The sequence below is a fragment of the Rhinoderma darwinii genome, chromosome 2 (assembly GCF_050947455.1).
Source record: "Rhinoderma darwinii isolate aRhiDar2 chromosome 2, aRhiDar2.hap1, whole genome shotgun sequence".
NCBI lineage: Eukaryota > Metazoa > Chordata > Amphibia > Anura > Rhinodermatidae > Rhinoderma > Rhinoderma darwinii.
The window spans coordinates 262,294,140-262,307,149 of record NC_134688.1 but is presented as its reverse complement, the minus strand read 5'-3'; positions in this window follow the sequence as shown (position 1 = coordinate 262,307,149).

The window sequence follows — 13,010 nt, the reverse complement described above, 5'->3', positions numbered from 1 at the left end:
ACATTTTCTTGGGGGGGGGAACATATGTATTGGCGCTATTTCCCCTGATATTTTAAGATCTTAGTGACGCCCCTGGCTGCTAGTGCTGCATCGTTGGGTCACTTAGGAGACCCAGCGATGCAACTTGAAAGCTGCGGGGTGTCGGCGATGAGAAGTTTGCGGGGGGGGGGGGCCCAATAAGAACTTTTGCATCAGGGCCCATGAACCTTTAGCTATGCCCCTGCGCGTGCGTACAAAAAATGTGCAAGTTATTTTCGTTGTATCTTTGCATGATGCCCTATAGTGTTAAAGGACGGTGGACAAAAGTATGAACAGCAGATGCTTAGCCTTTACATGACCTCAGGGGTGTACTCCTTGAATTTTTGATCATGTAGCCCACCTCTTACACTCTGATTGAAGGTTAGAGGATTTTTCTTTTTTCCGTTTCGTTTTTGTTTTGTTTTTGTAAGTTCTAAAGGCCAATCAGGAAGCCGAGTTGCCCCACTAGTAGCTTTTTATGGAACTGCCAGGAGGTTTTGTATTTACTCTAAGGTGGGGTAAAAGGATGAACTTTTAATCATCCAATCACTACACTTTTTTACAACCAGAAAGCTAAGTTGCTTACTGAGTGTCATAAATGGTATCCAATGGGGGAAAAACTTGCTCTAAAGTTCCATACCCCCTCACGGAGCTTATCAGATATTAGCATCTCTGCCAGGCCTTTTGCTAAGATGTGATAAAATCCTCCTGAAGCAGTGGGGTTTTAAGTAGACCATAGGCCCTGGGCTGTTACCCACAGTTGGGCACCCCTTCTCCAGCGCCGCCCTGTAACTATTGCTAACACTTCCTTTTTGTATAGGCATTAACAAATGGGTGTTACGACTCCCCTTGTCAAAAGGCTGTGTCCCTACATACTGACAGTCTCCAACTATCGCTGACAGTATCGCACTGTGTAGGGACACATCCTCCTGACAAAGGGAAAAGCAACACTCATTTGTCTATCAGTCCTGGACTGCACAAAGACTTTTTGTGAAATACAAGGATTTCCTATAATAAACATGTCAGGAGAGATGACAGATTCTCTATAAATCTAGTGACTCACAGGTGACGACGTCTCAGATTCTAGTAGTTTTTTTCCTCTTTTCTACTCCATCCAGTCCTGATTTCATGACGACTTCTCCCGGCCATGACCTATTTCTGCACAATTTGGCACTCAGATGTCTTCGGCTCCTCACTTTTCCAACATTTCCACACCTATAAACAAAGATAAAATTATCATGGTGCAACACACTGTTCCCCTAAATATAATAGCACCAAACACTGCGCCCCTGAATAAAATAGTACCAAACGCTGTGCCCCTAAATATTATAGCACCATAGAATGCGCCCCTGAATATAATTGTGTCAAACACTGTAAAGTAAAGCCCCACATACACACAGCCCCCATAGATAGTGCCACACACAGCCCCCGGAACATAGCACCACACAAAGCCCATGTAGATAGAATCACACACACATCCACCTGTAAATCGCGCCACACCCCCCTATAGATAGCGCCCCACCCCCCTGTGGATAGCGCCACCCCCCCTGTAAAGAGTGCCACACACATCCCCCTGTGGATAGCGCCACCCGACTGTGGATAGTGCCGTCCCCCTGTGGATAGCGCCAAACCCCCCATGTGGGTAGCGCCACACACATCCCCCTGTAGATAGCATTACACACAGCCCTACTTATAGATAGCGCCACACACAACCCCCACTAGATAGCGCCACACCCCCCCTGCAGATAGCGCCACACCCCTCTGCAGATAGTGCCACATGCTGTCCCATGTAGATAGCACCACACAGACCCTCGGTAGATAGCATCACACAGCCCCCTGTAGATAACGCCACACACAGAACCCTGTAGATAGAGTCACACACAGCCCCCTTTAGATAGCGCCACACAGACCCCTGTAGATAGCATCACACAGCCACCCTGTAGTTAGCGCCACTCATAGACCCTTGTAGACAGAGCCACACACTGCCCCCCTGTAGATAGCTTCACACAGACCCCTGTAGATAGAGCCACACACTGCTCCAGTTGTAGATAGCGCTACACACAGACCCCTGTAAATAGCGCTACACAGCCCCCCCTCTTTAAATAGCGCCACACTGCCCTCTGTAGATAGCGCTACACACAGACCGCTGTAAATAGCGCCACACAGCCCTCCCCCTCTTGTATATAGTGCCACACAGCCCCCCTTGTATATAGTGCTACACAGCAATCCCCCCATACATATAGTGATACACAGCGCCACCCTCCTCTTGTATATAGTGCTATACAGCAACCCCCCCCCCCTTGGACCTGCAGCTCTTGTAATTGCTCAGTATAATGTCCCCCATAGCTGCCCCCACAGTATAATGCCCCCATACAATATAATGCCCAACATAGCTGCCCAAAACACTATAATGCCCCATACAGTATAATGCCCCCCATAGCTGTCCCATACTGTATAATGACCCTATAGCTGCCTCATACAGTATAATGCCCCCTATGGCTGCTCCATACAGTATAATGCCCCCTATAGCTGCCCCATACAGTATAATGCTCTCTATAGCTGCCCCATACATTATAATGGCCCCTATATCTGCCCCATACAGTATAATGTTCCCCTTACCTGTCCTATATAGTATAATGCCCACATATGTATGTACCTAATAGAAAAATAATAACATAATTACTTATCTATTCCAGTTCCCACGACGGGTGAAGGATGCTTCTCCTCCTCTGCACTGTCCTGTGAGTGACTCGGTGCAGACAGGCGCGATGACATCACTACATCTCGATCCTGCCTGCACCGAGCCGCTCACGGCTGAGTGAAAGCTGGAGCGAGGCTCCAGCATTCAACGCTACTGAATCTGCGTCCTGAGGACGCAGGTTCAATGGGAAGCTGGACCAGCGCGGTCAGCGCTGTGTGGCAACGGGGGCCACGCGACCGTTGCGACTCCTATAGCTACAGCACTCTCCACAGCGGCAGTTAGAAGCGCTAGAGCGCTGTAATATGCCAGGTGGTATTATTATAATCGTTAGAGTGGCACTTTTTGGAAATATATAGGTTTAGGGAGTAACATATTTGCTTCTGGTGTTTGAGTTCGAAAACATGATTTTGGGGGCATGGTTTTTAAAGGAAAATATATCAATTAACTCACATATAAGGGATATGGGTGAACTCCAGAGACCTGAACTCCCAAACACCCAAACACCAATGAGTCAGACCATATAAACTCCTGACGTCTCCCTGATGAACCTGAAATAGGGTGAAACGCGTAGGAGTTGCTTACTGCACACTGTAATATTTAGGCATATTAGGGAATTCCGGCTCTGAGTAGGTTTATCTGGTCTGCAGACCTTATAATAGACAGGACAGGGCACGAATGATAGTGAAGAATTGCCCTACATGACAGAGTATGCCATGACCTAACACTAGCTACAGAACACAGGAATCTATACAGATGCCTCTTTGACATCTATATGTGGTGTATGTCAGTGTATGTATCGTAATGAACGTGTGATGTTCCATATTATACTATAAGTGAAATTGGAAGGAATTAACAGGAACCAGCCTAGTATTGAATATCTGGGAACGTTATAAATATATAGAGTTATGTGCCTCAATTGAAACCTACTAGAAATAAATCTTGTGTGTAGAATGTTTGCACCTAAGTCACATCCCATTGATGTCAATGGAAAATTAAAAGTGGAAATGGAAAGCTTAAATCATGTGCATTTTGACACGTTTTTCAGCGTGTTTTACTCATTTTAGAACAGGTTTTTAACTAATACACGCTGTGTGAACAGGGCATAATACACACGTGTGTGTCACCCGAGTCCCGTCCATGATCTGTGGAAAGATAGGACATGTTCTATCTTTCTACGGATCGGAGAGTCTGGTCCATTTTCACGGATCCGATTCACCCACTAAAGTTAATGGGTCTGTGAAAACTATTGGGTGCCACTCGGGGTGCTGTGAAAAAGGGCCCGAGTGGCACTCGGTCATGTGCAAGAGGGCTTAGAGACAGTGTTAAGTCTAGCCACCCTTTTTATTGTGTACACTCAACCTTTGCTTTTTAAATGGATGCCAAAAAGAGGCAGCAGTTTACTAAACCCTGTATCAATATACCCATCTAGCAATTACATAATTTGAGTCAATGGATTATATTATCCCTTTGCACTTTGCTGTATTAGGCCCTGTTCACACAGAGGTTTTTTTGCAGGCAGAATTTTGACCTGTCTGCACTTTATTGCATGTTTTTGCAGCGTTTTTTTGCCTGCGGCCATTGAGCGCCGCGGGCAAAATGTGCAGTGAAAAATGCTTTCTTTGCCCCCCATTGTTTTCAATGGGAGGTCAGAGGCGGAACCGCGGCAAGAAAGAGCATCCCGTTTTTTTTACCTTGAGCAGTTAAAAGCCGCCGCGGGAAAAATAACGCCTCCGCCTCCCATTGAGATCAAAGGGATTTTGGCCATTTTTTGGCACTGGTTCCGATGCGGTTTCCGCATCAACAATCTGCGTAAAAGAAAACTGTGTGAACAGGGCCTTACACTTCCCTATCTTTTATACATGTTACACTTCTTTGGGTTTTGAAATGTATCATTTTCAGTATCTAATAAACATTAAGAATTATTATTATTATTATTATTATTAATAACACACCCAGTGGGTATCAGTGAAATTAATTAATTTCCAGGAGTCATACATTCTAGTAGAGCCTTATCTTGACCTTACTATCTAGGTAATTTTATTTTACTACATGTATTTGATAGAATCGTTTTAGAACTGGTTATAATATATAATATAAGTTATAATTTTATTTCACTACATGTATTTGATAGAATCATTTTAGAACTGGTTATAATATATAATTTCCTGCAATAGAAAATACAGTTACACAAGATTAAAATTTCTAAAATAAAAACCATACCATTGTTTTATCCTTATTGGACAGTAATGATAAAACATATGTACAATATGTATAATATATGTACAATATATATGTATAATACATATACATAGAAGATTGAGAATGCATTCAGCAATAACATCTGTTACATAAACCTTAATAAACAGAAAACATGTTAAATACCTCGTCAAAGAATTTCATGTAGCCGTAAGAAATGTATTAGGTTTTATTAAACAAATATGGAAATGTAAATTACATTTTCTAGTTTATGGAAGCTAATTTCCTTTCATACTAAGCCTTTATAGAAACTGTGGATTCTAAAACATGCTAAACCATAGTGTAAAGCTATGAAGAAATCTGTCTCTTGCTTCTAAGTTAACTCCATGCATCTAAAATGTACCATTTGGAGATAAAGATTTTGGAAAAATTCAACCTGCGAATGCTAACCATAAAAGCTAAGGAAACATTGTGACAATGCCGTTCAAAAAACAAAATCTAAATTATAAGAACTGTTAGTTAGCAGGAAGACATTAAGTAATAGGGTTCTAATGTTTATAGTAAAGAATGGGTAAAATATTATTCATCCATATTAATAATGTGTTGTGCTCCAATTTACTAATTCACATTTTGTAAAAGTGAATCTCCACCTTTTAACTCTAGGGCATTTTTAGGACTAAAATTTTATGCTGATTTATTTGCTAATATATCTTAATAATAGTCAAAGCTTATAGTGGTCAGAGCTCCTTTTTTCGGAAACAGAGCGCCAAATCACGTGCATAGATATACAGTTTAATGATACGGAGCTTCGGCGCTTACTAGATAATGTTTTTGCATTAAACTTAATTAACAGGATGCTCACACAGGGTTCTACACTAATGCGCAATTCAAAATTCAGAATACCCAGAAAAAATCACGGAGAGTGTTTTCTTTTTAGCCAGACACTATACATGCCAGAAAACAGCACCCAGTTGCTAATCCTGATGATAATACACAATCCATCACTATGGGCAACACGTCACTACAGCAGCCTGTGATTGGCCATGGTTAGTCATTACACAGCACGCATGCTTTTAAATAGATACTCAAGTTTATTATTTTAGCATTTTGGGTAGTAGGAAATCCATGGATTCAAAACTCTCCATTGATTGGTAAAATGGTAACTTTTTTGTAACAACCGGTCACTTTATTCACATTACTTGCTGTACATAGCTGCCATTTCTTGAAAACACATACAGATGCATCTCTCCTACTCATGAAGAACGCTTGTTAATACAGCTGGTGTTATGTGCTTAATGGATTTGAATGCATTCCTTTAGGTGATTCATGTTTCTTATCTTCTCCTGGTACACCATGGCCTTCAATTGCCATCACTAGTAAAATTCGAGTAGGCTCAGGCCCTGTAGACTTTGGAGGTCTCTCCACTGGACCATGACAACCAATCCAAATACGTTTCCCTATCCACTTCTTTATAAAGTTTTTCCAGTTTGCTTGGCTCTTTCCATAACTCCCATAGACTTAAATGGAGAAAGCCACCAATGTGAGGTCACCTCTGTATCCACCTAGCGGAAATGGGGTTAAGATCCTTAGGTCAGACCCCCACTTGTGAAGATTGTCGCGAGGTCTGTGGGGATTCTGTCACTGGGCCAGCAGAGGGTGGTGTGAACTCACTTTGTCACCAAGGGATTTTGAGTATGGCTAAACCTGGGAGTGGAGTCTAAGGGAACCCTTAATATTCACCCTTTAACCCCTATACAGGAAACTGTTCTTGGCTTCTGGGGAACACCAAATCGCTACTGCCAGAGTAGTCTCCCTTGGTGACGGCTAACGTAACAGGTGTAGTGTCAGTAAGCGTGGTCTAGTAAAGAAAATGGTGAGGGGAGGCGAGCGAGCGTCGTTGGTGTGGGAAGCCACCACAAGAGGAGCATCGCTGGCCAGGACGCCGGGAATGGGTAGATATAGAGCGGGGAGTGGGAAACATTACAGAGATACCATAAATGTCTCAGCTGGAAATACCCCTTTATTACAATTGCTTGTATCAATTTTACAAAAGTGATCAGGGAATAAACCTATTTTTTGAGGTTTCAAGTAGGAAGTCTAATTGTTTTTATCTACTCTGAATTCTGTGTTTTGCTATCTCCGATTTGGGATAAAAAAAATACAAGGTGCATTATTTAACCAAGGCACAACTGATAAGAGATTTATTGCTGTCCATCCAGGAACATCGCCTATTCACAGAAGTAACCACATGGTCAGATCCAGACAGCCACGACAGACAGATAAACTTATGCCTTTGAGAAAGGGGAAACAGAAAAATGTGCATGGTACAGATAAAGAAAAAAATCTTCACCACAACTTTAAGCTCGTCACGCAAGGCTGATAACCACTCTCGTTTTGTCTGCTGAAGTTCTGCATTTCTTAAGTCTTCACGTCTACAACAACTTTCTTTCTCAATATGACAAAATGATGTGTCTGGGTTCCAGCAACAGTCAACTTGTATGTCACATTATAGTCTTGCAGATGAGTTATGCAGGAATCTCCTGTCTACCCACAAAATATATTTTTGTCATAGCAGACAATGCAAGACCGCACGGCAAATCCTGTCATATATGAAAATTATAACTGTAGTAAGCAGCTATGTCTTGTCCCAAGCGATAAATCCTGTCTCAGATCAAAATATAGGGGGCACTATCTGCTGCAAAGAACTTATCTATGAGACTATACATACTTACTCCCAGAAGCTCATCATAGCCTTAAAATGTCCCTATTTTTTAACCATAGAAGAATATCTTGCATGGATGGAGACTAAGGTGGTGGGTTAGACAGAAATCATTGTTAGGCTGCATTCACATCTGCATCAGGGCTCCTCTGCGATGTTCCGTTGAAATTTTCCGTCGGAACGGAGCCCTGACTGACACAAACGGAAACCAAAGGTCTCCGTTTCCATCACCATTGATTTCAATGGTGACAGATCCGGTGCAAATGGTTTCCGTGTGTCTCAGTTGTTCAAGGGTTCCGTCGTTTTGACGGAATCAATACCATGGTCGACTACGCTATTGATTCTGTCAAAACGACCGAAACCTTGCACAACGGAGGCAAATGGAAACCATTTCCACCGGATCCGTCACCATTGGTTTCCGTTTGTGTCAGTCAGGGCTCCAATCCGATGGAAAGCTCAGACGGAAAGTCGGAACGGAGCCCTGACGCAGATGTGAACGCAGCCTTAATTACTTCTTCGGGAGGATGTTTGCCTGAGGTTTTCCCTTTAATAGTACTATGTATTTTATCCCTCCGCCAATGTTTCTTGTAACTTGTGTGGCCACAAATAAGCTGAGCAGGGTAGTGAGATGATTGCTCCCCGCCAAGTTTTATATTTCACTAAACTTATTTTTAGGTAATATACTGTATGAGTTAGAGCCATGCAAGAATATTGTAGATGGACCTTACCTTGTCTTTAGTTGGTCTTGTTGATCAGGCCATTAACTAGGTATGAAGACTTTATAGTGTTTTTGCTGCTGCAGTATCTTACTGCAAAGGCCAGATGGAATAGAAATTTATGACATTCCATTTTGACCCAGTGTGGTCCAAAATTCAGATACATACACAATTAACATATGCTTACTATTGTCGACAGACATAGGTAGATCAGTAGGCTCCATATTGTATTTGATTCTATTTAAGATGTTCTGCATACAAACCAGAAACCGTAAAAAAAAAAATGGGGCTACTAAGTGCTCTGTTCTCACTGAATAGAGCAATATGAGCAATATTACTTTTTAGTAAAATGGGATAAACCACAGTAATGTATTCCCAGTGTGTTAACAAAGCTGCAACAAATGTTTGAATGATATGTAGTAATTAGGAATAAAGCGATGTATGAAGTATGTGCTGTACAAAGACAGATTGTGCAAAGACCATTGGGTTAAGAGGCATGCTCTAGGGTCCAGAGATATCAGCTCAGACCCAATAGTTATTGGAACTTGACCATCCAATCAAAAATCTGTTTTCACTACCTAGTTAGTAATTACCATTGTGCTGATCTCTCCAGTGACTATCTGGAGTCAAAATTTGACATGTTTAGGTATTAACTATCCAATAACTCTAGCTGTGGGCCTGCCTATGTGGCACCATTGTTTAAATGAGGGGGAAAAATCACATAAACTTTATTGGAGTCAAATAATACATCTCTATAGTTCAACCATCAATACATATTTTCCACTGTTGAGATAAAATATACTATAGATAAATAAATATATATTTATTTATATGTGTGTGTGCACAGAATTATGGCTTTAGAACTTTAAAATTATGTTCTGTATACCTATAGAAGGGGCATGAGTAGAATGTGTAGACCCCTTGGGCAAAGTCAGGAATGGTCCCACTCACCTTGTTGCCCATAAGATAAACTGTAGTAATTCAAACATCGATATTATTTCTTGCTGATCTTAAATGAATGATAGTGGTGTCACATAGTAGACCATCTGCTCCAAGGATAACACAATAGTAAAGCTATATAGTAGAGTGCTGGGCCCAGACCAGGCTGGCTGCATCTCTTATTTTATTTAGTTGGTGAGAACCTGTGCAGGGATCCCCTCTCTACGTGCTCTACAAACAGGGGGTAGGTAATTATCCCAAGGATCATAAAAAGGAGATGAAGGCAAACAAGCATCAAATTATCCTGTCCCGGGTGGTAGTGTTAGGCCTGATTTACACGAGCGTGTGCGTTTTGCGCGTGCAAAAAACGCTGCGTTTCGTGTGCGCAAAAGGCACTTGACAGCTCCGTGTGTCATCCGTGTATGATGCGCGGCTGCGTGATTTTCGCGCAGCCGCCATCATAGAGATGAGGCTAGACGACGCCCGTCACTGTCCAAGGTGCTGAAAGAGCTAACTGATCGACAGTAACTCTTTCAGCACCCTCGACAGTGAGTTCCGAACACAATATACACCAACCTGTGAATAAAAAACAAGACATTCATATTTACCATGAACTGCCTGCTTCCTTCAGTCCGGTCTCCCGGCCGTTGCCTTGGTGACGCGTCCCTCTCTTGTCATCCGGCCCCACCTCCCAGGATGACGCGGCAGTCCATGAGACCGCTGCAGCCTGTGATTGGCTGCAGCCTGTGCTTGGCCTGTGATTGGCTGCAGCTGTCACTTGTACTGAATTGTCATCCCGGGAGGTCGGACTGGAGGAAGGAGCCGGGAGTTATCGGTAAGTCCGAACTTCTGTTTTTTTTTACACGTACATGTATATTGTGATCGGAAGTCACTGTCCAGGGTGATGAACCAGTTTAACTCTTTCAGCACCGTGGGCAGTGACTGTCTCCTGACGTCGCGTACCCAAACATTTTTTGCCGGGTTCGGTCAAAACGAGTCCGGCCGAACCCGGTGAAGTTCGGTGCGCTCGTCTCTAATTTGACACTCCGTTTGGATGTTTGTAAACAGAAAAGCACGTGGTGCTTTTCTGTTTACATTCATCCTTTTGACAGCTCTTGCGCGAATCACGCAGTTCGCACGGAAGTGCTTCCGTGCGGCATGCGTGGTTTTCACGCACCCATTGACTTCAATGGGTGCGTGATGCGCGAAAAACGCACGATTATAGAACATGTCGTGAGTTTTACGCAACGCACTCGCGCTGCGCAAAATTCACGATCGTCTGCACTGCCCCATAGAGTAATATAGGTGCGTACGACACGCGTGAAAAGCACGCGCGTATATTACGCTCGTGTAAATGAGGCCTAAACCAGTATCAAATTGGGATCTCATTTTAATATTGGCAATTAAGCCCTCTTACCTCTATGTATGCCCCTGCTATATACGAGAAAGTAATTTTGTTTCCCCCCCAAACAATAACAATGGTTTTAAGCTGGTCATACACATAAGATGTATGCCGTGTGTACCCTCCAATTTCGGTGGGACTGGCCAACAATCTAATGTGTATAGCGGTGTCCTATCTCTCCCCTGCATGAGTATGGGGGTGTTGGGAGGGATAGCTGTCGGCCGACCACTATCTAAAACGTATTTTGAGCTTTACACCTAAGTGCATACCTCCCAACTATCCTGGATTCAGCGAGACAGTCCCGGATTCTGGGCGGCATCCCACTGTCCCGAGCAGTGATGGATTAAATAGACCATAGGCCCTGGGCTGTTACCCAAAGTTGGGCCCCCCTTCTCCACCACCGCCCTGTAACTATTGTTAACACTTCATATTTGTCCAGGCATTAAAAAATGGGTGTTATGACTCCCCTTGTCAAAAGGTTGTGTCCCTACATACTGACAGTCTCCAACCATCGCTGACAGTATCGCACTGTGTAGAGACACATCCTCCTGACAAGGGGAATAGTAACACTTATTTGTCTATCAGTCCTGGACTGCACAAAGACTTTTTGTGAAATACAAGGATTTCCTATAATAAACATGTCAGGAGAGATGACAGATTCTCTATAAATCTAGTGACTCACAGATGACGACGTAGTTTTTTTTCCTCTTTTTTACTCCATCCGGTCCAGACTTCATGACGACTTCTCCCGGCCATGGCCCATTTCTGCACAATTTGGCACTCAGATGTCTTCGTCTCCTCACTTTTCCAAAATTTCCACACCTATAAACAAAGATAAAATTATCATGGTGCAACACACTGTGCCCCTAAATATAATAGCATCAAACACTGTGCCCCTGAATAAAATAGTACCAAATGCTGTGCCCTTAAATATTATAGCAACATAGACTGCGCCCCTGAATATAATTGTATCAAACTCTGTAAAGTAAAGCACCACATACACACAGCCCCTGTAGATAGCGCCACACACAGCCCCCTGAACATAGCGCCACACACAGCCCCTGTAGATAGCATCACACACATCCCCCTGTAGATCGTGCCACCCCGCCTATAGATAGCGCCACACCCCCCTGTAGAGAGCGCCACACACATCCCCCTGTGGATAGCGCCACCCACCCCTCTGGATAGCGCCACACACATCCCCCTGTAGATAGCATTAAACACAGCCCTACCTATATATAGCGCCACACACAACCCCCTGTAGACGGCGCCACCCCCTGCAAATAGCGCCACACCCCCTGCAGATAGCACCACACACAGCCCCTGTAGATAGCGTCACACACAGCTCCATGTAGATAGCGCCACACAGACCCCCTGTAGATAGCATCACACACAGCCCCCTGTAGTTAGCTTCACACACAGACCCCTGTAGATAGAGCCACACACTGCCCCCCTGTAGATAGCGCTACACACAGACCTCTGTAAATAGCGCTACAAAGCCCTCCCCCTCTTTAAATAGTACCACACTGCCCCTGTAGACAGCGCTACACACAGACCGCTGTAAATAGCGTCACACAGCACTCCCCCTCTTGTATATAGTGCCACACAGCCCCCCCTTAGATATAGTGATAAACAGCCCTCCCCCTTCTATATAGTGCTATACAGCAACCCCCCTTGTATATAGTGCTACACAGCAGCACCCCCCTTGTATATAGTGCTACACAGCGCCTCCCCCTTTTGGACCTGCAGCTCTTGTAATTGCTCAGTATAATGTCCCCCATAGCAGCCCCCACAGTATATTTCCACCCATAGCTGCCCCATACAGTATAATGCTCTCCATAGCTGCCCCAAACAGTATAATGCTCCCTATAGCTGTCTCATACAGTATAATCCCCCTATAGCTGCCCCATACAGTATAATGCCCCCATAGATGCCACACAGTATAATTCCCTCCATAGCTGCCACATACAGTATAATGCCCCCATAGCTGCCACACAGTATAATTCCCTCCATAGCTGCCCCATACAGTATAATGTTCCCCTTAGCTGTTCTATACAGTATAATGCCCCCATATGTATGAACCTAATATAAAAATAATAACATAATTACTTACCTATTCCCGTTCCCATGATGGGTGAAGGATGCTTCTCCTCCTCTGCGCGATGACGTCACTATATTGTGCCTGCCTGCGCCGAGCTGCTCACGGCAGAGTGAATGCTGGAGCGAGGCTCCAGCATTCAACCCAACTGAATCTGCGTCCTGCGGACGCAGGCTCAGTTGGTAGCGGGACCACAGACCCACAGACTTAGGGGTCCGGTT